Source organism: Macaca thibetana, chromosome X (assembly GCF_024542745.1).
Source record: "Macaca thibetana thibetana isolate TM-01 chromosome X, ASM2454274v1, whole genome shotgun sequence".
Lineage (NCBI taxonomy): Eukaryota > Metazoa > Chordata > Mammalia > Primates > Cercopithecidae > Macaca > Macaca thibetana.
This window is the reverse complement of record NC_065598.1, coordinates 93757548-93783533: the sequence shown is the minus strand read 5'-3', so window position 1 is coordinate 93783533 and position 25986 is coordinate 93757548. Positions and strand designations below refer to the sequence as shown.

Here is a 25986-nt window from a genome sequence, read left to right as displayed (position 1 = left end):
ATCACACAGATTCTTAAGTTGTATATAACTTACAATTAAGGAATATTTATTTGATTCAATACTGTGTCTGGCAGACTTAAAAAGATTCTCAGGAGCTTTAAGGAAACTCACACAAGAGAAGAAAGAGATCAAGGAGTCTTGATCAAGCAAGTTAGAGTGGAAAGTCCTAGAATAAAAAAATGACGATGTGCTGAAAAGGAAATGTCTCTTTCCAGATTTGATTATTTAGGAAGGTCACTAGACTATATGTGCTCAAACAAGAGTCCATGAAGGCAAAGCAATCAACTTAGAAACACATCTCTACTGAGGAAAATGATCCAATTTCTGCTTGTCTGTCTGTCTTTTTATCACTGCTGATCCAATGGGTGTTACCTGCATTGTGATGACGATGTCACAGGTGTCACAAATGTCCAAACTCTTCAAATTGTACACATTACATATATACAGTTATTTGTGTATCAATTATACCTCAATAAAATTGAAAAAAGAAAACCCTGCTAGCCTAGCCAATAGACTGAACCTGGAATTAATGGATTTCCTAAATACAATCATGATAGAGGTTGGACAGAATGGAGCACACCTAATTATGAATTGGCCTTAACTGTGCATGTTGAAGGTTGGCAAATGAACTCAATCAAATCCTCTATTTGGGGAAATACAAATGCTAGGTAAAAAAGAAAAGGCAAATCGTGTGAGTAAAGGGCATTATCCTGAATGACACTGACATGTATTCTGATTTTTTTTATGACGTGTGCAGTAATAGCTACAATAATGACTACTACTATTACTACCCCTACTACTACTACTACTACTACTACTACTACTACTACTACTACTGCTACTACTACTACTACTACAAAGTAGCTACCATAACTTGAGAACCTGCCATGGGTCAGACATTGAAATAAACATTTCACATGAACGATCTTGTATAATCCTCATCCATCCCTGTGAGATGTATACTATTTTTATCTACAATTTAGAGATAAAGAAACTAAGACACTAAGTGCTTTAACATCTTGCCCAACGGCACACAGATTTTAAGTGGTAGAACCAGGATTCAAACCCAGGCGGATATCCAAGTCTAGGAAACATCAGTAACCAGAGTGACTGAGCAAATCATGAGTGACCTGACTACCTCATTTGCTCATGTGCCCTTGCAATAAACTTCTGTCCTTGAAGGTAATCTGGGTGTGTCTTTTCCTTGCAGCTTTAAAGATCCTAATATCACCATTCATATCTTACATTCCTGTTCTTGGTTGTGGTCTATTTTAAAACAGGATAAAAACCCCTCTAGTGCAAATCAGAAACAACTAGTAAAAATAAATGTATATTAGATACCTACTCAGTTCAAGACATTCTACTAGACCATGTAGTGGATACTATACAAAGAAGCATCATTATAGTCTCTGGCTTCACGAAGTTTATAATCCCGGTAAAGTGTACTATGTATATTGTTTATATAAAAAGAAAACTCACAATACAGGAAGGGTTTGAGAATAATGCTAATAGCTGAAACTTAATAAGTGCATATTATGGGCCAGACACTAAGCGAAGTACTCTATATCTTTTAATCATTACACAAACACTACAACGTAAGTGCTGTTTTTTTTTATTATTATTATACTTTAAGTTTTGGGATACATGTGCAGAACGTGCAGGTTTGTTGCGTAGGTATACACGTGTTTTGCTGCACCCATCAACCCATCACCTACATTAGGTATTTCTCCTAATGCTATCCCTCCCCAAACCTCCCACCCCCTGAGAGGCCCTAGTGTGTGATGTTCCCCTCCCTGTGTCCATGTGTTCTCATCGTTCAACTCCCACTTATGAGTGAGAACATGCAGTATTTGGTTTTCTGTTCCTGTGTTAGTTTGCTGAGAACGATGGTTTCCAGCTTCATCCTCGTCCCTGCAACGGACATGAACTCATCCTTTTTTATGGCTGCATAGTATTCCATGGTGTATATGTGCCACATTTTTTTTATCCAGTCTATCATTGATGGGCATTTGGGTTGGTTCCAAGTCTTTGCCATTGTGAACAGTGCTGCAATAAATATACGTGTGCATGTGTCTTAATAGAAGAATGATTTATAATCCTTTGGGTATATACCCAGTAATAGGATTGCTGAATCAAATGGTATTTCTAGTTCTAGATCCTTGATAAATTGCCACACTGTCTTCCACAATGGTTGAACTAATTTACACTGCCACCAACAGTGTAAAAGTGTTTCTGTTTCTCCACATCCTCTCCAGCATCTGTTGTTTCCTGACTTTTTTTTTTTTTAGTGTTTGATTTTATTTTTCCATTAAAAATATGTTCAATGGTGGCAATATTTATTGTGCACTGACATTTTTGTGTTTGTGTGTCTGTGTGTGTGTGTGTGTTTTTAAATTATACTTTAAATTCTAGGGTGCATGTGCACAACATGTGGGTTTGATACATAGGTATGCATGTGCCATGTTGATTTGCTGCATCTATTAACTCATCATTTACATTAGGTATTTTGCCTAATGCTATCCCTCCCCCAGCCCCCCACCCCATGACATGCCCCAGTGTGTGATGTTCCCTGCCCTGCGTCCAAGTGATCTCACTGTTCAATTCCCACCTGTGAGTGAGAACATGCTGTGTTTGGCTTTCTGTCCTTGTGATAGTTTGCTGAGAGTGATGGTTTCCAGCTTCATCCATGTCCCTACAAAGGACACGAATTCATCCATTTTTATGGCTGCGTAGTATTCCATGGTGTATATGTGCCACGTTTTCTTAATTCAGTCTATCATTGATGGAGATTTGGGTTGGTTCCAAGTCTTTGCTATTGTGAATAGTGCTGCAATAAACATACATGTGCATGAGTCTTTATAGTAGATTGATTTATAATCCTTTGGGTATATACCCAGTAATGGGATGGCTGGGTCAAATGGTAATTCTAGTTCTAGATCCGTAAGGAATCACCACACTGTCTTCCACAATGGTTGAACTAATTTATACTCCCACCAACAGTGTAAAAGCATTCCTATTTCTCCGCATCTTCTTTAGCATCTGTTGTTTCCTGACTTTTTAATGATTGCCATTCTAACTGGCATGAGATGGTCTATTCAGAGATTCAATTTCTTCCTGGTTTAGTCTTGGGAGGGTGTATGTGTCTAGGAATTTATCCATTTCTTCTAGATTTTCTAGTTTATTTGTGTAGAGGTGTTTATAGTATTCTCTGATGGTAGTTTGTATTTCTGTGGGATCAGTGGTGATATCCCCTTTGTCATTTTTTATTGTGTCTATTTGATTCTTCTCTCTTTTCTTCTTTATTAATCTTGCTAGCAGTCTATCAATTTTGTTAATCTTTTCAAAAAATGAGTTCCTGGATTCATTGATTTTTTGAAGGGCTTTTTGTGTTTCTATCTCTTTTAGTCCTGCTCTAATCTTAGTTATTTCTTGCCTTTTGCTAGCTTTTGAATGTGTTTGCTCTTGCTTCTTTAGTTCTTTTAATTGTGATGTGAGGGTGTCAATTTTAGATCTTTCCTGTTTCTCTTGTGGACACTTAGTGCTATAAATTTCCCTCTACACACTGCTTTCAATGTGTCCCAGGGATTCTGATATGTTGTATCTTTGCTCTCATTGGTTTTAAAGAACTTATTTACTTCTGCCTTAATTTCGTTACTTACCCAGTAGTCATTCAGGAGCAAGTTGTTCAGTTTCCATGTAGTTGTGTGGTTTTGAGTGAGTTTCTTAATCCTGAGTTCTAATTTAATTGCATTGTGGTCTGAGAGACTGTTTGTTGTGATTTCTGTTCTTTTACATTTGCTGAGCAGTACTTTACTTCCAATTATGTGGTCAATTTTAGAATAAGTGTGATGTGGCTCTGAGGAGAATATATATTCTGTTGATTTGGGGTGGAGAGTTCTGTAGATGTCTGTTAGATCTGCTTGTTGCAGAGCTGAGTTCAGGTCCTGGATATCCTTGTTAACCTTCTGTCTCATTGATCTGTCTAATATTGACAGTGGGGTGTTAAAGTCTCCCATTATTATTGTGTGGGAGTCTAAGTCTCTTTGTAGGTCTCTAAGGACTTGCTTTATGAATCTGTGTGCTCCTGTATTGGCTGCATATATATTTAGAGTAATTAGCTCTGCTTGTTGAATTGATCCCTTCACCATTATGTAATGACCTTTCTTGTCTCTTTTGACCTTTGTTGGTTTAGTCTGTTTTATCAGAGACTAGGATTGCAACCCCTGCTTTTTTGTTGTTTTCCATTTGCTTGGTAGATCTTCCTCCATCCCTTTATTTTGAGCCTATGTGCATCTTTGCACATGAGATGGGTCTCCTGAATACAGCACACTGATGGGTCTTGACTGTTTATCCAATTTGCCAGCCTGTGTCTTTTAATTGGGGCATTTAGCATGTTTACATTTAAGGTTAATATTGTTATGTGTGAATTTGATCCTGTCATTATGATGTTTGCCGGTTTTTTTGCCTGTTAATTGATGCAGTTTCCTCATAGGATCAATGGTCTTTACAATTTGGCCTGTTTTTGCAGTAGCTGGTACCGGTTGTTTCTTTCCATGTTTAGTGCTTCCTTTAGGAGCTCTTGTAAGGCAGGCCTGGTGGTGACAAAATCTCTCAGCATTTGCTTGTCTTTTAGGATTTTATTTCTCCTTTACTTATGAAGCTTAGTTTGGCTGGATATGAAATTCTGTGTTGAAAATCCTTTTATTTAAGAATGTTGAATAATGGCCCCCACTCTCTTCTGGCTTGTAGGGCTTCTGCAGAAAGATCTGCTGTTATTCTGGTGGGCTTCCCTTTGTGGGTAACCCGAGTTTTCTCTCTGGCTGCCCTTAACACTTTTTCCTTCATTTCAACCTTAGTGAATCTGATGATTATGTGTCTTGGGGTTGCTCTTCTCAAAGAGTATCTTTGTGATGTTCTCTGTATTTCCTAAATTTGAATATTGGCCTGTCTTGCTAGGTTGGGGGAGTTCACCTGGATAATATCCTGAAGAGTGTTTTCCAACTTGGTTCCATTCTCCCCATCACTTTCAGGTACACCAATCAGATGTAGATTTGGTCTTTTCATATAGTCCCATGTTTCTTGGAGGCTTTGTTTGGTTCTTTTTGCTCTTTTTTCTGTAACCTTGTCTTCTCTCTTTATTTCATTAATTTGGTCTTCAATCACTGATACCCTTTCTTCCACTTGATCGAATCAGCTATTGAAACTTATGTACGCATCATGAAGTTCTCGTGCCATGGTTTTCAGCTCCATCAAGTCATTTAATGTCTTCTCTACACTATTTATTCTAGTTAGCCATTCATCTAATCTTTTTTTCAAGGTTTTTAGCTTCCTTGCAATGAATTTGAACATCCTCCTTTAGCTTGGAGAAGTTTGTTATTACCAACCTTCTGAAGCCTACTTCTGTCAGCTCGTCAAAGTCATTCTCTGCCCAGCTTTGTTTCACTGCTGGCAAGGAGCTGTGATCCTTTGGAAGAGAAGAGGTACTCTGATTTTTAGAATTTTCAGCTTTTCTGCTCTCATTTCTCCCCATCTTTGTGGTTTTATCTACCTTTGGTCTTTGATGTTGGTTACTTACAAATGGGGTTTTGGTGTAGATGACCTTTTTGTTGATGTTGGTGCTATTCCTTTCTGTTTGTTAGTTTTCCTTCTAACAGTGAGGTCCCTCAGCTACAGGTCTGTTGAAGTTTGCTGGAGTTCCACTCCAGACCCTGTTTGCCTGGGTATCACCAGCAGAGGCTGCAGAACATCAAATATTGCAGAACAGCACATATTGTTGCCTGATCCTTCCTCTGGAAGCTTTATTCCAGAGGGACAGCCACCTATAAGAGGTGTCTGTTGGCCCCTACTGGGAGGTGTCTCCCACTTAGGCTACACAGGGGTCAGGGACCCACTTGAGGAGGCAGTCTGTCTTTTTTCAGAGCTCAAATGCTGTGCTGGGAGAACCACTGCTCTCTTCAGATCTATCAGACAGGGACGTTTAAGTCTGCAGAAGTTGTCTGCTGCCTTTTGTTCAGTTATGCCCTACCCACAGAGGTGGAGTCTAGAGGCAGTAGGCCTTGTTGAGCTGCAGTGGGCTCTGCCCAGTTGGAGCTTCTCAGCTGCTTTGTTCACCTACTCAAACCTCAGCAATGGCAGATGCCCCTCCCCCAGCCAGGTTGCCATCTCACAGATCAATCTCAGACTTCTGGGCTAGCAATGAGCAAGGCTCCGTGGGTGTGGGAGCTGCTGAGCCAGGCATGGGAGAGAATCACCTTGTCTGCCAGTTGCTAAGACCTTGGGAAAAGCACAGTATTTGGGTAGGAGTGTCCTGATTTTCCAGGTACTCTATCACAGCTTCCCTTGGCTAGGAAAGGGAAATCCCCTGACTCCTTGTGCTTCCCGGGTGAGGCAACACCCCACCCTGCTTCAACTCGCCCTCCATGGCCTGCACCCACTCTCCAATCAGTCCCAATGAGATGAACCAGATACTTCATTTGGAAATGCAGAAATCACCCGTCTTCTGTGTTGATCACACTAGGAGCTGCAGACTGGAGCTGTTCCTATTTGGCCATCTTGGACCCAACTCTGTTTCCTGACTTTTTAATGATTGCCATTCTAGCTGGTGTGAGATGGTATCTCATTGTGGTTTGGATTTGCATTTCTCTAATGACCAGTGACGATAAGCTTTTTTTTTCATATGTCTGTTGGCTGCATAAATGTCTTCTTTTGAGAAGTGTCTGTTCATATCCTTTGCCCACTTTTTAATAGGGTTTTTTTTTTTTTTCTTGTAAATCTGTTTAAGTTCTTTGTAGATTGTGGATATTAGCCCTTTGACAGATGGATAGATCACAAAAATTTTCTCCCATTCTGAAGGCTGTCTGTTCACTCTGATGATAGTTTCTTTTGCTGTGCAGAAGCACTTCAGTTTAATTAGATCCCATTTGTCAATTTTGGCTTTTGTTGCCATTGCTTTTGGTGTTTTAGTCATGAAGTCCTTGCCCATGCCTATGTCCTGAATTGTATTACCTAGGTTTTCCTCTAGGGTTTTTATGGTTTTAGATCTTATGTTTAAGTCCTTAATCAATCTTGAGTTAATTTTTGTATAAAGTGTAAGGCAAGGGTCCAGTTTCAGCTTTCTGCCTATGGCTAGTCAGTTTTCCCAACACCATTTATTAAATAGGGAATCCTTTCCCCATCACTTGTTTTTGTCAGCCTTATTAAAGATCAGATAGTTGTAGATGTGTAGTGTTATTTCTGAGGCCTCTGTTCTGTTTCATTGGTCTATATATCTGTTTTGGTACCAGTACCATGCTGTTTTGGTGACTGTAGCCTTGTAGTATAGTTTGAAGTCAAGTAGCGTGATGCCTCCAGTTATGTTCTTTTTGCTTAGTCTTGCTTAGTCAAGTCCAGCCTTGGCTTAGTCCAGTCTTGGCTATATGGAATCTTTTTTGTTTCCATATGAATTTTTTTCCCAATTCTGTGAAGAAAGTCAATGGTAGCTTGATGGGGATAGCATTGAATTTATAAATTACTTTGGGCGGTATGGCCATTTTCATGATATTGTTTCTTCCTATCCATGAGCATGGAATGTTTTTCCATTTGTTTGTGGCCTCTCTTATTTCCTTGAATAGTGACTTGTAGTTCTCCTTGAAGAGGTCCTTCACATCCCTTGTAAGTTGGATTCCTAGGTATTTTATTCTCTTTATAGCAATTGTGAATGGGAGTTCACTCATGATTTGGCTCTCTGTGTATTATTGGTGTATAGGAGTGCTTGTGATTTTTGCACATTGATTTTGTATCCTGAGATTTTGCTGAAGTTGCTTATCAGTTCAAAGAGATTTGGGGCTGAGACAATGGGGTTTTCTAAATATAGAATCATGTAATCTACAAACAGAGGCAATTTGACTTCCTGTCTTTCTATTTGAATACTTTTTATTTCTTTCTCGTGCCTGGTTGCCCTGGCCAGAACTTCCAACTCTATGTTGAGTAGAAGTGGTGAGAGAGGGCATCCTTGTCTTGCACCAGTTTTCTAAGGGAATGCTTTCAGTTTTTGCCCATTCAGTATGATATTGGCTGTGGGATTGTCATAAAGAGCTCTTATTATTTTGAGATACATTCCATCAATACCTAGTTTATTGAGAGTTTTTAGCATGAAGGGCTGTTGAATTTTGTTGAAGGTCTTTTCTGCATCTATTGAGATGATCATGTGGTTTTTGTCATTGGTTCTGTTTATGTGATGGATTACGTTTATTGATTTGCATATGCTGAACGAGTCTTGCATCCCAGGGATGAAGTCAACTTGATCGTAATGGATAAGCTTTTTGATGTGCTGCTGGATTTGGATTGCCAGTATTTTATTGACAATTTTGCATCAATGTTCATCAGGGATATTGGCCTGAAATTTTCTTTTTTTGTTGTGTCTCTGCCAGGTTTTGGTATCAGGATGATGTTGGCCTCATAAAATGAGTTAGGGAGATGCCCCTCTTTTTCTAGTGCTTGGAATAGTTTCAGAAGGAGTGGTACCAGCTCCTCTTTGTACCTCTGGTAGAATTTGGCTGTGAATCTGTCTGGTCTGGGATTTTTCTTTGATTGGTAGGCTATTAATTACTGCCTCAATTTCAGAACTTGTTATTGGTGTATTCAAGGATTCAGCTTCTTCCTGGATTCATCTTGGGAGGGTATATGTGTCCAGGAATTTATCCATTTCTTTTAGATTTTCTAGTTTGTTTGCATAGAGGTGCCTACAGTATTCTTTGATGGTAGTTTGTATTTCTGTGGGATCAGTGGTGATATCCCTTTATCATTTTTTTCTTGTGTCTATTTGATTGTTCTCTGTTTTCTTCTTTATTAGTCTGGCTAGCAGTCTATCTATTTTGTTAATCTCTTCAAAAAACCAGCTCCTGGATTCATTGATTTTTTGAAGGGCTTTTCATGTCTGTATCTCCTTCAGTTCTGCTCTGATCTTTGTTATTTCTTGTCTTCTGCTAGCTTTTGAATTTGTTTGCTCTTGCTTCTCTAGTTCTTTTAATTGTGATGTTAGGGTGTCAATTTTAGATCTTTCTTGCTTTCTCCTGTAGACATTTAGTACTATTAATTTCCCTCTAAACACTGCTTTAGCTGTGTCCCAGAGATTCTGATATGTTGTATTTTTGTTCTCATTGGTTTTAAAGAACTTATTTACTTCTGCCTTAATTTCTTTACTTACCCAGTAGTCATTCAGGAGCAAGTTGTTCAGTTTCCATGTAGTTATGTGGTTTTGAGTGAGTTTCTTAATCCTGAGTTCTAATTTGATTACATTGCGGTCTGAGAGACTGTTTGTTATGACTTCCATTCTTTTGCATTTGCTGAGCAGTATTTTACTTCCAATTATGTGGTCATTTTTAGAATAAGTGCAATGTGGTGCTGAGAATAATGTATATTCTGTTGACTTGAGGTGGAGAGTTCTGTAGGTGTTCGTTAGGTCCGCTTGGTCCAGAGCTGACTTCCAGTGCCTGAATATCTTTGTTAACCTTCTGTTTCATTGATCTGTCTAATATTGACAGTGGGCTGTTAAAGTCTCCCACTATTATTGTGTGGGAGTCTAAGTCTCTTTTTAGGACCCTAAGGACTTGCTTTATTAATCTGGGTACTCTTGTGTTGGGTGCATGCATATTTAGGATAGTTAGCTCTTCTTGTTGCATTGATCCCTTTACCATTACGTAATGCCCTTCTTTGTCTTTTTTGATCTTTGTTGGTTTAAAGTCTGTTTTATCAGAGACTAGGATTGCAACCTCTGCTTTTTTTACTTTCCATTTGCTTGGTAAATAATCCTCCATCCCTTTATTTTGAGTCTATGTGTGTCTTTGCACGTCAGATGGGTCTCCTGAATACTGCACACTGATGGGTCTTGACTCATTTTTCAATTTGCCAGTTTGTGTCTTTTAATTGGGGCATTTACCCCATTTACATTTAAGTTTAATATTGTTATGTGCGAGTTTGATCCTGTCATTATGGTGCTAGCTAGTTATTTTGCCCATTACTTGATGTAGTTTCTTCATAGTGTTGATGGTCTTTACAATTTTGTATGTTTTTGCAGTGGTTGACACTGGTTTTTCCTGCCCATATTTAGTGCTTCCTTCAGGAGCTCTTGTAAGGCAGGTCTGGTGGTGACAAAATCTCTCAGCATTTACTTGTCTGTAAAGAATTTTATTTCTCCATCACTTATCAAGATTAGTTTGGCTGGATATGAAATTCTGGGTTCAAAATTCTTTTCTTTAAGAATGTTGAATATTGGCCCCCACTCTCTTCTGGCTTGTAGGGTTTCTACAGAAAGATCTGCTGTTAGTCTGATGCGCTTCCCTTTGTAGGTAACCCGAGCTTTCTCTCTGGCTGCCCTTAACATTTTTCCTTCATTTCAACCTTGGTGAATCTGACAATTATATATCTTGGGGTTGCTCTTCTCGAAGAGTATCTTTGTGGTGTTCTCTGTATCTCCTAAATTTGAATGTTGACCTGTCTTCCTAGGTTGGGGACGTTCTCTTGGATAATATCCTGAAGAGTGTTTTCCAACTTGGTTCCATTCTCCCTGTCATTATTCAGGTACACCAATCAAATGTAAGTTTGGTCTTTTCAAATGGTCCCATATTTCTTGGAGGCTTTGTTCATTCCTTGTCATTCATTTTTTCTCTAATCTGCTCTTCATGCTTTATTTCATTAAGTTGATCTTCTGTCTCTGATATCCTTTCTTCCACTTGATTGATTTGTCTATTGATACTTTTGTATGCTTCAGGAAGTTTTCATGCTGTGTTTTTCAGCTCCATCAGATCATTTATTCTATTTAGCAATTCCTCTGACCTTTTTTCTAGACTGTTAGCTTCCTTGCATTGAGTTGGAACATGTTCCTTTAGCTCAGAGGATTTTGTTATTACCCACCTTCTGAAGCCTGCTTCTGTCGATTCGTTAAACTCATTCTCCATCCAGTTTTGTTCCCTTACTAGTGAGGACTTGTGATCCTTTGGAAAAGAGGTGTTCTGCTTTTTGGAATTTCCAGCATTTTTATGTGGGTTTTTCCTCATCTCCGTGGATTTTTCTACCTTTAGTCTTTCATGTTGGTGACCTTTGGATGGGGTTTCTGTGTGGATGCCTTTTTTGTTGATGCTGATGCTATTTCTTTCTGTTTGTTAGTTTTCCTTCTAACAGGCCCCTCTGTTGCAGGTCTGCTGGAGTTTGCTGGAGGTCCACTCCAGACCCTGTTTGCCTGGGTATCACCAGCAGAGGCTGCAGAACAGCAAAAATTGCTGCCTGTTCATTCGGCTTGAAGCTTCATCCCAGAGGGGCACCTGCCAGATGCCAGCTGGAGCTCTCCTGTATGAGGTGTCTGTCAAATCGTGCTGGAACGTGTCCCCCAGTCAGGAAGCACAGGGGTCAGGGACCCACTTGAGAAGGCAGTCTGTCCCTTAGCACAGCTTGAGCACTGTGCTGGGAGATCCGCTTCTCTTTTCAGATCCAGCAGGCAGGAACATTTAAGTCTGCCAAAGCCGCCCCCACAGCCACCCCTTCCCCCAGGTGCTCTGTCCCAGGGAGATGGAAGTTTTATCTATAAGCCCCTGACTGGGGCTGCTGCCTTTCTTTCAGAGATGCACTACTCAGAGAGGAGGAATCTAGAGAGGCAATATGGCTACAGTGGCTTTGCCAAGTTTCAGTGGGCTCAGCCCAGTTTGAACTTCAAGGCGGCTCTGTTTACACTATGAGGGGAAAACTGCCTATACAAGCCTCAGTAATGCAGACACCTCTCACCCCAGCAAGCTCAAGCATCCCAGGTCATCTTTAGACTGCAATGAAGGCAGCAAGAATTTCAAGTCAGTGGATCTTAGCTTGCTGGTCTCCATAGGAGTGGGATCTGCTGAGCTAGACTACTTGGCTACCTGGCTTCAGCCCCCTTTCCAGAGGAGTAAATGGTTCTGTCTCTCTGGCATTCCGAGCGCCACTGGGGTATGAAAAAATACTCCTGCAGCTAGCTTGGTGTCTGCCCAAATGGTCACTCAGTTTTGTGCTTCAAACCCAGGGCCCTGGGGGCATAGCCACCAGAGGGAATCTCCTGGTCTGTGGGTTGTGAAGACCATGGCAAAAGCATAGTATCTGGGCTGGAGTGCAGGGTTCCTCATGGCTTCCATTGACTAGGGGAGGGAGTTCCCTGACCCCTTGTGCTTCCTAGGTGAGGCAATGCCCCACCCTCCTTCACCTTGCTCTCCGTGGGCTGCACCCACTGTCTAACCAGTCCCAGTGAGATGAACCTGGTACCTCAGTTGGAAATGCAGAAATTACCCACCTTCTGCATTGATCTCGCTGGGACCTGCAGACCAAAGCTGTTCTTATCGGCCATCTTTCCAGCCCTACTCCTTTTATGTTATTTTTACAGATGAGGAAACTGAGGCTTGGTAAGAGAGAGCATTTTGGTCAAAGCTGCCCAGCTAGTAAGCAACAGAACCGGACTTAAAACCCAGACTGTCTGACTCCAGAGACTGAGTTCCTAACTAATACATGACAATTATTTTTAGAGCATATAGCTAAATAAGTGGCACTGTCAGTAAATATTTAAGAATACAGAAGAGGAAGAAAATTTTTCCTCTAGGCTAAAAATTATATATATATATATATATATATTTGAATGTGAATTTTCATTAATATGTAAAGTTCAGTGGTACTTTGGAGCAAACAAGCTTGATATATTAAAATGGAAACTTGAAAATAAAACCATTAGAATATGAACATTTGCATTACAAAGGTTTATTTGCTTTACAAAGAATCATCACAGAGTGCTGGCTTCCACAGTACATATACTAAAAACAATCATCACAAGTTTCCTTTAAGTAACAGTATTCTCCATTGTGCTCAGAATACAATTGGCTCCCTCCCCACAAAGTAAAGAAAGAAATTCACAATGAATATACAATGTTTCAGTAATATGACTATTTTATACAACAGGATACAATTTTACCAAATTTCATATGCAAACTCTGAGGCTTTTAACAATACCAAATAGATAAGAAAAAATGAAAAACTTAGTAATAATCTTATCTGACTCCTTCATTTTATAGATGAGAAAATGGAAGCTCAAGAGAAGTGATTTGGCCAGAATTTTACAGTTAGTTAGTTGATGGCAGCTTCATTAGTGGTTTGCAAACCCCATGTTCTTTGTCTTCCCATGCAGTTTCTTTAAAACTATACTGCCTCATTGTTCTTTAATAAGAAACAAAAATAACATCAATACATGTTAGGTAACATATACTTACTTCTCTATTGTTATAATGCATGGACATATGTGATCCTAAATACAAGAAGATTAGGAAGCAATGAAGTATCCCATATTTACTTGGAAACTCCTATTGCAACAACTCGTTTCATGTGTTTCTCTCACATCCAATTTCTCTCACCTTCTTAGGGTCTCCATTCATATGTCTGAAAACTAAGAGGGCATTTGGTTGGTTCTATGACTACATCCCTTTATCACTGGACTCTCACATGTTTCAAACGTGATGTCAAATATATGTAGTTGCTTTACGTAAGTGATTCAGAAAAGCTTTCTCTACTAATTCACCAGGCCTGATAGAGTTACTATATACATTATTAGCATAATACTTATAAAAGGTTAAAGGTGAAACTGTCTATTTTCACTCCTGATTTCTCTGGAGCATAATATAAGCAGTAGATAGGTGAGGTATGAAAATAAGTTATAAAGTCCCAAGAAGAATTTTCACATGGATGGTCATAGATGAAGTATAAGCACTGACTCTCTTGAATTGTGGTGGCTCTAATAGCCTATAGTCTATGTGACTGGAATTTCTATCAAGTCAATATCCAGTCCTCACTCTTAGGGGTGTTTGACTGGTACCATTTATATTTTGGTCTGGTTCATTAAACATATAATTTATTGGTTATTAAAATGTCCTGCAGTATTTTTCCATTACAGAAAAATATAAAAAGTGATTTATGCAGCTTGTGTGTAAATTGATACATGTCATAAAGACAAGAGTAGCAATTTGTTTCCAAACAGTACTTCTTTACTATCAGAACCGGTTACAGCTTTCAAAGCCTAATCACATAGAAAACTTGATTAAATCTGCCAGTTGTATTGGTTTGTATGCAAAATGCTCCCTTCATAAAATCTATTGCTCTAGATAGTATGTACTACTCTTTTAGCCTTTGGTCACAGGATGCACCTGTACAAATTGATACATAAAAATGGACCTATCAAGGAAAGGAAGGATTCTTGGCCCACATGAGGTTACCTATTTCATGCTTTATTTCCCCAGCAGTCATTTCTAGCAGCAGGGCAGACAAAACTGAAGACAAATGGTGAATCAAAGGAAGGACAAAATGAAATGAAAATGAAGGACAAAAATGATAAGATATTTGCAAGGAACATCTCTTTCATGTTATATCTATTGATCATAAACAAAAATCCAAGCCCAGGAGTTATGGTTCTGGATCATCAAACCTCATCTTGACTCAAAGTGACTGCCAGAAATATTCTTCCCCAAACAGCAATGTTTGCTTTTTCTAAACAGAATATTTCGCACCATAAAATAAAGCATGCTCATTTCAGGAAAAGGTCAACTATGGCTGAAAATTCCTTACATTACTAATGACTTTTTCAATCATATTTCTCCTTTGAATACATATGGTTTCTTTCCCTCTAGAATGTCATTCACTTGCTTTTAGCTTCTCCCTGGCCTGCAATGCTAGAGCTATGCACACCATGATTCTAAGACTAAATCACATGCTTGTCATTTCAGAGTCATTAATTTCAGTAAATAAGCATGTGTTGGGTTTTAAATATTCTATTATCAAATTCACCATGTATTTGGTGCTCTTTTACCCCCAAATAATATTTTGGGGAGAATTTTAATATCACTTAGACACCATTATCAAAAATGAATGGTAGCAATGTTCTTAAGAGCTGCAAATTCTGCTACTTCACCTTCTACAGCCATAAACTCATTCACGCTACCCATCCTAATGGGGCTAGATTAATGAAGCTTTCAAAAGTGCAACATTTGGTGAAAATTAGAGAAGTACCTGAAAGACTGGTTATTTGAAAATTCACTAGCAAATGAGGTTGTGATTTTGGCTGCTGACCAGCATGTATGTAACACCCTTCTGTATTACTTCTAATATGCACCACATCCAAGTGTCTAGCATCCACACTAATGGAAGGGAGCAATAAAACAGATAATATGAAGTGGTAGGTGATTTACTGATTTCTTTATTAACCTAAGGAGTAGAGAGAAAGGGGTGTAGGAGCTGCCACAAGAGAAAAGTGCAACTTATTTTTTCCTTCTAAGGGTAGCCATAAGAAAAAAATCAAATATAAATAATTTGTCTCTGAAAATTGCCTACCTTGCCCATTACCTACTTTCCCCATGACCTAGTATCTTTGTTAATCTCCTTGCTGTTGAGGATGCCCACAAGGCTATTTCTCTTGTTCTCCCCAAAGAGCCTACTCCTCTGCACATATCCTTGCTCTCTTACCCATCCAAAATCAAGCCATGCTTTCTCTGTGTTACATTTCATTTGGTCACTTATGCTTTCCAAGGTAACATAGCACACATGCTGCCATTCTACCCCCCAAATGCCCATGGCAGACCACAGTAGTCAGGTATTCCACTTTTTCTCACTAGGCCCAGAGTCAGCCTCAGAGCCTTTCTCAACAGTCCACACAGTCATTACTATTTCAATGAAACAAAAAAAGTATATGATAAAAATTAGGTTATTTGAATACAAAGATACGTTTATAGTTTGATAAAGGGTATCACAAGTTTTAGCAGAGAATCACTAGACACATTTCCAATAAAGTAAGAAAGAAAATACAAGTGTTTTTACTATTGCTGCAGTTATGTAGCATTGGAAGGGTGACAATGACAAGTAAAGCATTCTGAAGTCTTCATGTAGTTCAGGTGGAGGGTAACAATGTTGACAATTTTATAATTTGTTTGGTTTAAATAAGCATGTTAAAATAACTAGGTAGCTACTAATTTTTAAAATGAATCAATCCAAAATATTACAAGAAAGTAGAAACAAAGGAAATAGAAAAAATAGTACAAATAGAGAATATGTAAGATAATTTATATCCATCTAGTTACTCAGTAGGTACTACAAATGTAAATGGACTAAACACTCAAGCTAAAAGGCAAAGATTGTTACATAGACTTTTAAAAATATCCATTTATACACCTTTTAATAGAGTATACAGAAATATTAATGTTAATAGATGAAAACATTATACTATGCAATTGTAACTCACATAAAGTGGCTCTAGATACATTAGTACCAGATAAAACAGACTTTAATTTTAAAAAAAGACAACCTTGTACTAAAGATAATTAAAAAAAGAAAAAAACTTTGTACTAAAGATAAATATGGTCTCTACATAATAACAAAGGCTTGATTTTCCAGAAAGATAAAACAATTCTAAAGTTCTTTTAATCAAGTAAGATAGCTCCCAAAACATAAAACAATAACAGATTTACAGAGAGAAGTTGAATAATATATCACCATTATGAGGGCTTTCAAAATAAGCCTTTCAGTAATTGACAATTTGGATATATTAAAAATTAATGGGATGTGGAAGATTTGAACCATACAATTAACAAGCTTGATCTAATGGACATAAATAGGATATTGTACCCAACAAGTATACAGTATACATTTTTTGTAAGCGTACAAGTCACATTTAAGAAAACTAACCACAAGCTAGGTTATAAGGATAGCTTCAACAAATTTGAAAGGAGTGTTATCATATAAACAACATTCTTTGAATATTCCATAAGTAAGTGAAAAATCACAAACATTTTGATATATAACAAGAAAAACTCATTTATCAACAACTAAAGACAAACAAATTCTAAACAGCTCATAGGTCAAAGAAGACTTTATAACGAAAATGAGAAAATACAACTAAATGAACACAAAAACATTAGGCATTCAAACACACAGGATTCACTTAAAGTGGTATTTGGAAGACATTTTATAGCCTTAAAGTGGCATATTATGAAAGAATAAAGGCTGAAAATAACAATTAAATTATTCATATCAAAAACTTCAAAAATAATAACTAAATAAATCAAAGGAAAATAGAAAAATGAAGAGTAGCATTTAATGAATTAGAAAACACACTTACAATAAAGACCAACAGAGATATAAGTTGCTTCTTTGAAAATATTTTTTAAATGAAAAACTTCTAATGGAATTAACTAAGGAAAAAAGAAAGAGAGAAAGGGCAACAATATTAGGAGTGGAAAGAGGATACCTATAGATGTTGATTTTAAACAGATAAGATAGTGCACAATTTTTTATAATAAATTTGAAAACTTGAATGAATGAGTAAATTTCTAGAAAAATATAATTTATCAGAAGTTACTCAAGGAGAAATCAAAAACCTGAATAACCCTCTATCTATTAAATAAATTTGGTTTATAGTAAAACAAAACAAAACAAAAACATCAAAAAAAAAAAAAAAAAACTTCCAATGAAGAAAACACCAGGACCAGGCTCTAACAATTTCCAGAGAAATGCCAAAAAACAGATTATTTCAGTCTTACTCAAAGTCTTCCATAAAATACCAAAGGCAAAACCCTCCTAATTTATTTTGCAAGGCCAATGTAGCATTTATATTAGAACCAGACAAGAAAAGTTCAAACAAAAGCTTGTATGCTTTTGATGCGAATGTACTTTGTTCCCGCTACTTTACATTAAAAAAGAATGTTGACCTTATGGATGAATAATGATATCAGTTATCTCATTTATGATTTATGATAACTTTAATTTCAAAAATAGAAAAAAAATAAAGTGGTAAACGTAAGACCAAGTTCCAGTAGGGGTATCATATGACAGTGAACAACAACAACAAAAATGCTCTGTAATTTTATTAGATAATGGTGATCAGTTCCCTCTTTCATTCCCCACAGTCGTTAATTCAAACTTTTAATGCTATGCTTTTCAAGTTCACTTCCTCTTCTTTGCCTCCTGCTTTCACTTCCTTTTTTCAGAGATAATACAGAAGTCATTGAGTCTAAAATCTCTCAATATTATTTCCTCCCCAACACTTATTTATATCTGTACATAATCTTAGCCTCTCTCCTCCCATTACAGAAAAAGCAACTGTACCGTTTCCCATCTCCTCCATCACTTCATTCCATCAATTATTCCCATTTTGTCCTGTGTCTCCAACATTGCTATTTCCATTTGTTCTTTTTCAATTTAATAACATCATCATCCACCCACTCAGGCAAGTTAAAACATGAAAGAAGTTCCTGACACCTCACTCTTCCTTGCTCTCCCCCTTCCAAATCTGCACAATAACCAAGTCTTCTTGCCAATTATATCCCTTGAATATTTCTCACATTTTCCCTTTCCTTTCATTCCACTGCCACTCTCTTGGTTCAGGCCTTCATCATCATTCATTTCTAGACTGATACAGTGCCTCCTAATTAATAGCATAGCTCAGAAAAAAAGCATGAACCTTGAAGTCAGTTCATATTCAGATACCAACAATATATTTTACTGCAATTGTGACTGTAGGGAAATTAACCTCTTTAAACCTTATTTTCCCAGCTGTAAAATGGAGATAATAATGCTTGTCAGTAAGTGTTATTGTAGTGATAAGGGGAAATTATGAATATAAAACATTTAATACTATACCTTGCACATAGTAAGCACTCAAGAAATATGAACTCCTTGTCTTCTTATAACTTATTCTCCTCCAGCCCCTTTGCTACCCTGCCATGTGACTTTAACAGAAATCTGATATGTCACTTCCCTAATGAAAATCATTTGGTGGTTTTGGTTTGACCACATGTTCAAATTCAAACTCCATTAATTTAGGACATACAACTCTTCACAGGTTGACTCTCTACTCATATCTTCACTCATGCTTCAAATTCATGAGCTACTCAAAGACACAAAGGGAATTTGTCTTATCCATCTTTAAATCTCTAGGGTCTAACAACAGTGTTAGGTTCAAAATAAAGATTGTCAACAGATGATAATCTTTTAAAGAGTGCAGCCATCTGGTCTGGTTTGTCAAAGCTGGTCCACATTTATGTTAACACTTCAACATTCTCCACAAATTTCTTAAGTTTAGCAACTTGTGATGAAATATGCCACGTAACACTTTCACTTAAGAACTTCATACCATATGGGCCTAGTAGTTCTAATAATGACCTTATTTCTGACATGTCAGAATATTTCTCTGCATTGAATGTTAATTCATTTTCTGTAGGTAATTTCACAAAGGCTTTAATTGCAGGGAAATAAGCTATATGATCATAGTTGACTCATCTTAACAAAGTTTCCAAATACCAACTTCCGTATAGACTCATAATGATTAGTTCTCCATAACTGCCTAAATGTTGTGTTTGTTGAAGAAGAACATCATTGAATACTCTTATAATATCCATCTACATGTAGTTTTACATTGGCTGGAGTATGGTCATGTGTGCTCTTACACCTGTTAGAATCTCTGATGGCTTTGCATTTTGTGTGTGGCTCAATTATACATAATCATCCCAACAATTAACTTAGTAAAGAAGATTTCCAGATGGGAAGTCAAATATTCTCATGGAGTAAAGGTATGTTTCCATAGCACCATGTTTGAGACACAATTTATAACTCAGAAAGTGCAGTGTGTAATTTGTCAAGTTTAGTCACAACCAGCCTGTTTTTCTTCATGTTCTTAATGCCTGGTTTCCCCCTTTCAGGTTACCCTTTCTTACTAGTCTGTTTTGTTTTGTTTTGTTTTGTTGATTTCTTATTCACTGCTTGACTAGTGGTTTTGGCATAATACTTGGGCGGCACTGGTCACTAAGGGTACACTGTTCTGTGCAAATATCTGTGATGATATTTGAAGCTTGTTTTGCCATTTCATCTAGAAATATATTACATAAGGGAAGACTACATTCTCCAATATGATGTAACTCTGCTGCACACAGTTCATGAATGCAAATGATAAAATAAGTGCAATGTAGTGAAAATGCAGTTCAGTATCTTGACTGAGAAAGTAACTCCAAACACTGTTAAAGCATCTTCTCAAGAGCATGACTATAAAAACAAAATATGTAGAGCTTTGATGTTTTAAGCAACATTTCCACCAAAGAATCTATTTTTGGTATGAAAACATTATTGTATTCATCATGTTTCCAAGTTCTCTGTGATCTGAAAGGCCAAGCGAAGCCTTAAAGACACTAGTATATGCCTGTAACCTAAACCAATCTAATCTCATTCCTCTGAAATCAAATACTTCCCCATCTTCGACTTATTTTACATTTACAAAGGTCATAGTGTTAACAACAGAGGACGTGATGCTTGAGTCATCTTCCCGGCAAACGGAAAGGTTCTGCATGAGTTCAGTGAGGACAACAGCATCAAACCCAGAAAGGTACTGCATGTAATACCTTTGCATTACAGGTCCATATTTTAAAACATTTCCCAAACTAAATACCATAAAATTGCACAACATTAAAAATAGTAAAAGACTGCTTAGTATTAGAAGCAGACCATTTCCTGAAATTCTAAAACCAGCAGCATATGTTGTTGCTTGTATAAAGCCTAGTGATATTTTTAGACTAAATTTCATGGTGCCCTGTTGACATTAGCACAACCATTGTACTCTGGTGTATAATAAACAATCTTAGAGATTTATCAACTATTAATACAAATGTTAGTCCTTAACCACTTTTTATATGTTTTAAATTTTGAAAATTCAAGTGTACCTGCCATAACATAAAAATAAACATTAGACTGTATCACAAAAAAAGATACTTTTAAAATACAGAATACATTTTTTCATTCAACGACATGTCTAACTTTTAAATGAAATCCACTTCCTAACTATAAACTAGTTGATATTTGGAAATTCCTTGAGTGGATTTTGATGGAAGATAGAAGTTGCTATTAAATTTTTTTCAAATGACACTTCTGTTTTGACATGTTTGTTATTTTGTGATCACAAGCATCATCGGGTTTTGATTTACTCTGAAGTTTCTTAAACTGACAGGATAATATCATGCCTTAGGAAAATTGTATCTAAGTTAATCATGAAGAGATGGATCAAAGGGAAATCAATGGCATGTAATGCAAGAGTCAAACAAAAAGCAACATAAAAAACATCTCAAATAGCTTAATTTTATGTGATAATCATGGTAGTATCACTTTGTATTTAATAAGGACATTCCTTCCAAAGATGTTAAAGTTCTTTTAATGTATTACCTTGTTTTTACTCACAAAATCCTTGGGAGATAAAGGAAAATTATAACTTAGGTAAATAAAACTTGCTTTGGACCCTCGACATTTTTTGTTTTTAAATGTCAAATATTTCTGTTTTTACCATACTCATACCACTAAGCACTAATGATGAAAATTTTACTACTAAACATGTTGCTAACAGTATATATTCATGGTCACCGCTGATCGCTAAACAATCTTGATTGTATCTCTGTGGTGTGCAGATCTTCTTTTCTGTCTTCCTGCATTTTCTATAAATTCATAGTTAGATCTAGAGGTTTGATCTAATTTAGATTCAGTTTTTATATTAAGATAAATATGTCTTAGATAGTGCTGTGTACATAATACCCACTGCCATTGATGATCATTTCTCAGATTCATTATTTTATCAAGGGCTTGAAAATTTACAATATTCTAATTACATCAACAGGAAGCTTTGTTTTAAAAATATACATATAAACATGCCATTCCCCTGCATAAACTTTTTCAATGTCCACTATTGTTGGGATAAAATCTAAATTCCTTAACATAGATTATTTAAAGTGTATCAACTGGCAGTTGTTTATCACTTCTGTCTTATATTGTGTCACTCTCTGCCTCACACTTTAGGCTTCAGACATGCTGCTGACCTCTTTGCGGGTTTCTGAATGAACCTTACTCTGGACCACTTTAGGACATTCACATTTGCTGTATCCTTTGTCCAAAATTCTTTCCTCTCACTTCCAACTTCACCTGGCTAACTTCGCGTCATTTTTTATGCCTCCGTTTAAGTATAGCTTCTTCAGGAAGACCTTCCCAGAAGTCCAAAACTATGTTAGCGCAACCTGTTTTATATATATATATATGTATGTGTGTGTGTGTATATATATATATACACATACCTATTGCAACCGTATTTATTGACCTGTATTTACTACACTTTTGACACTTGTTTGAGCTCTGTCCTCCACCCTCCATTTTGTTCATCACTGTATCTCCAACACCTGAAGAGTTCCCAATACATAATATGTGCTCAGTACTTGTTAAATCAGCTTATGTCATAAGATATCAGCTTTTGTTTTTAAATTGATAATATTATGATCTTATAAAGCACTTTTTGTATGTCAGCACATTAAACACCACAACATCCCAATGAAGACAAAAAAGACTTCATTGCATGTCTTCTCTTCTGCTTCTGTGAATTAGGGTTGTAAACATAGCTACTGTGACATTCTGTCATCTTGAATTAATACGGTCTGAAATATCTACTTATTTATCTCCTCTGTTTTGTGTCTGGGATTCTAACATCTAAAAGAGCCCTAAGACCAAAATCAGAAGTGTGAAAGATTTATATTGTATAACCTAACTTAATTCTATCTTTTTTATCTAAATAGGAAGATACCACCCCTGTTTTCCTATTTCAGCATCAATGCCTTCAGGAAGACTTCCACGAAGAGAATTGATAATACCTTCCTCTAAGCTATCTTTGAACTTCGTTATTACTTACTTCTGATATTATGCATAGCATTTTTTATCTACATCACTGTTAAACCTGCTAAACTGTGATCCCTATGCAGATATGTACTAAATGTTATTAATATTTCTACATATTTAATGTTTTTAAATTGTGTATTAATATTTGATAATATTCTAGCATATTTAATATTTCTACATGCTAAATGCCTAACACAGTGCCTGACACATAATAGATTCTCAATTCATCATTGTTGAATCATTGACATGAAATAATGTGCCCTCTTGTCTGTAATTAATTCCCACATAATGAAAGATGGTTAGTCAAATTTGTTGTGGTGGTGGCAGAGGTAGGGTGATGTTTACCCTGAAAAGGGAGTGGAATCAGGACTCCTGGTCAAAATATAACAGTAAGACAACTAAGTATTAAAATGTTGCATCTCAAGGAGGTCTGGAATAGATGATGGATTGAATATAGGAAACTGATTTTAATGCCCCTCAAAACCCCACTAAAAATGGAGGGAAAAAATTGTTCATAACAAAAATCCTGAAGACTGAGAAGAACATTAGAAGAAATAACAGCAACACAATTTTTTGAAATAGAAAGCAGATGGATTAGTGTTAGTTGACTTAGGTTGACTTAGTTAATTGACCTAGGTAGAGAACTCAGCCAGCAGTGGAGAAAGCTGAGAAATAATTCAATTTACAATCCAGTATACCCATAAAGCCTGGAAATTAGCAACACGAGATACCTTTGGAACTGAGAGAGTTCAGGAAAAGAGAGCTAAAATTAGGAGGTTTGGATGAAATTCAGTTTAATCTAGAAAGATCCTTTCCCTTGTTCCAGAGCTAGGTAACTGTCTTTCCCCTACCCTGCAGATGTTTGAAAGATTATTCTACAGCTTTGGGGAAAAAATAGAGAGTCACTGAACTGGAAGACCTAGACACTTTAACTAAAACAAGGTGATTAAGCAACCATATGCATAATAAACTGGATGCTTCCCTCACTTAGTGTGCAAAACACTGCAAGCCGGTCTTCCATTCTTCAGGCAAGAGACTGGAAAAGTCTTCTCTGGAGAAACTATGAGCCCGAGAAGAAAAACCTGAGTATACAGACACCAGGGAGCTCCCAGCGAACAGTCCACTCACACACCAAGTAAACCAGCTATAGCCACAGGCTCTGAGTTACACTCAGCACTTTTGAACATGAACAGATGTTGAAGAAAAATTTTCAATTACATTGTTAAAGTATGGTAAGGAAGACCTTATTCAGGACCATCATGATAGGTATAAGGATCACTACAACGGGATTTTGCAGTGTGGGAGAGAAGTTGGGCTCACCTTCAAATACAGTATGGGAATTTATAGCCAGGGAGCCCAGTGGAGGCCAGTAGATGGAAAATTACTAAGACGGAACATCAGGGGTAAGGGAGATTCTGGCTAAACTGACCTAATAGTATTCTTGCTGAAGACAGGCCAAGGTGATCAGACATCACCTGGGAGATGGTGGACAATGACGAACCCAGTCAGATACTGAAGACTACCAAATATCAAGACTGGGTGATTCTTGCTAAACTGACTTAGCAGGGTTCTTTGCTAAAACTGGATTTTACAAGGAAGTGCACAGATAGGCCTAGAAGAAGTTTCAGGAGCCTGACTAAAGTTCGGCCAAGCAAGGGATCCTTGTCAACAAGCAAGAATTGCCATATACTGAGGAAAGTACGCAACATAGAAGTTAAAGACAAAAATAAAAAATTAAACAATAAACAGAAGAAAGAAACTTGAAGGAAATGGAGACTGTGCAAGGAGAAGAAAACTTTATAAAACACTCAGTGATATACTCAGGTAAAGTATCATAGAGGTGAGACACGAGAACAGAAAGAATATCCCTTTAATGAGGAATATTCAGAGAAAAAATGAAATAACTTTTAGAAATTAAACAAATAACCAATAAAATGTTTTATGTAAAAATCTAAAGATTGTTATTTTTCTAAACTTTATGATATTCATGGTGTCTGTTAGCTTTTTAGTACTTGTGAATTTTGTCATTTATTCTCTCATTCTAAACAAATATCCCCATTTTTACCAGACATCTTATTTTGTTTTTTGTAATTTTATATTCATTTTCCTGAGGAAGGTCCCCAAAATTGTATATGACCTTCAGGCCCCTCAGAACTTGTGCCCATTCCTGATGGCAACCTCATCTTTTCAGTTGCTCACATCTAACCATTGGCTTTATTCTTGACTCTCCTCTTTCTCTAACCCTACATTCAATCTATCAGGAAATCTTGTTGGCTCTGCTTTCAAAACATAAGCGGTGGCCACTGCTACCACCCTGGTGCAAACCACCAACACCACTTGCCTGGATTCTTGCAATAACCACTTAATCTGTCTTCTTGCTCTCACCTTTGCCTCCCTACTGCGTATTCTCAACACAACGAAACAACAGCCAGATAATTATCTTCTTAAAACTTAAGTCAGATAATGTAATTTCTCTGCTCAGAATCCTCCCATGGCTCTCCATTCATTTGAACTGACTCTACATTTCTTCTCTGACCTCCCATGGAATTATTTACTCTTTAGCTCACTCTTATCCAGTCAGACTGACCCCTATATTATTCCTAAAAGATAACAGGCTTGGCTGGGCACAGTGGCTCACACCTGTAATCCCAGCACTTTGGGAGGCGAAGGCGGGCAAATCACAAGGTCAACAGATCGAGACCATCCTGGCCAACATGGTGAAACCCTGTCTCTACTAAAAATAAAAACATTAGCTGGGCTTGGTGGTGCACACCTGTAGTCCCAGCTACTTGGGAGGCTGAGGCAGGAGAATCGTTTGAACCTGGGAGGCAGAGGTTGCAGTGAGCCAAGATCATGCCACTGCCCTCCAGCCTGGTGACAGAGAGAAACTCCGTTAAAAAAAAAGAAGAGGAAGAAGAAGATAACAGGCTTGATGTGCCCACCTTATGGATTTTACACAGCTGTTTCCTTTTGCTGATACTATCCAATTATCTGCAAGACAATCTCTCTAACCTCTTTCATGTCTCTGCTTTAATGTTCCTTTCTTGAGGAAGACTAACCTAGCCATCCTATGTAGAATTCTAACCCAATCCACCCCTGCTCCATGGCCTGGCACTCTTAAACTCATGTTCTCTGTCCTCTGTTTAATGGCACTTTTCACCTTCTATTTTACCTTCTTATTGTACGTCTACTCCCATTGAATGATGACTACTTACAAGCACGGATTTGGTTATGTTCATTGTTATATCACTAGCACCTAAAATAGTGTCTGGCACA

General features: G+C 37.3%; 1 pseudogene; it reads right to left on the bottom strand.

The window, feature by feature from the left end:
• Positions 1–18950: 18950 nt before the first annotated feature.
• On the bottom strand, positions 18951–20458 carry LOC126945846 (nck-associated protein 1-like; annotated as a pseudogene).
• Positions 20459–25986: the final 5528 nt, after the last annotated feature.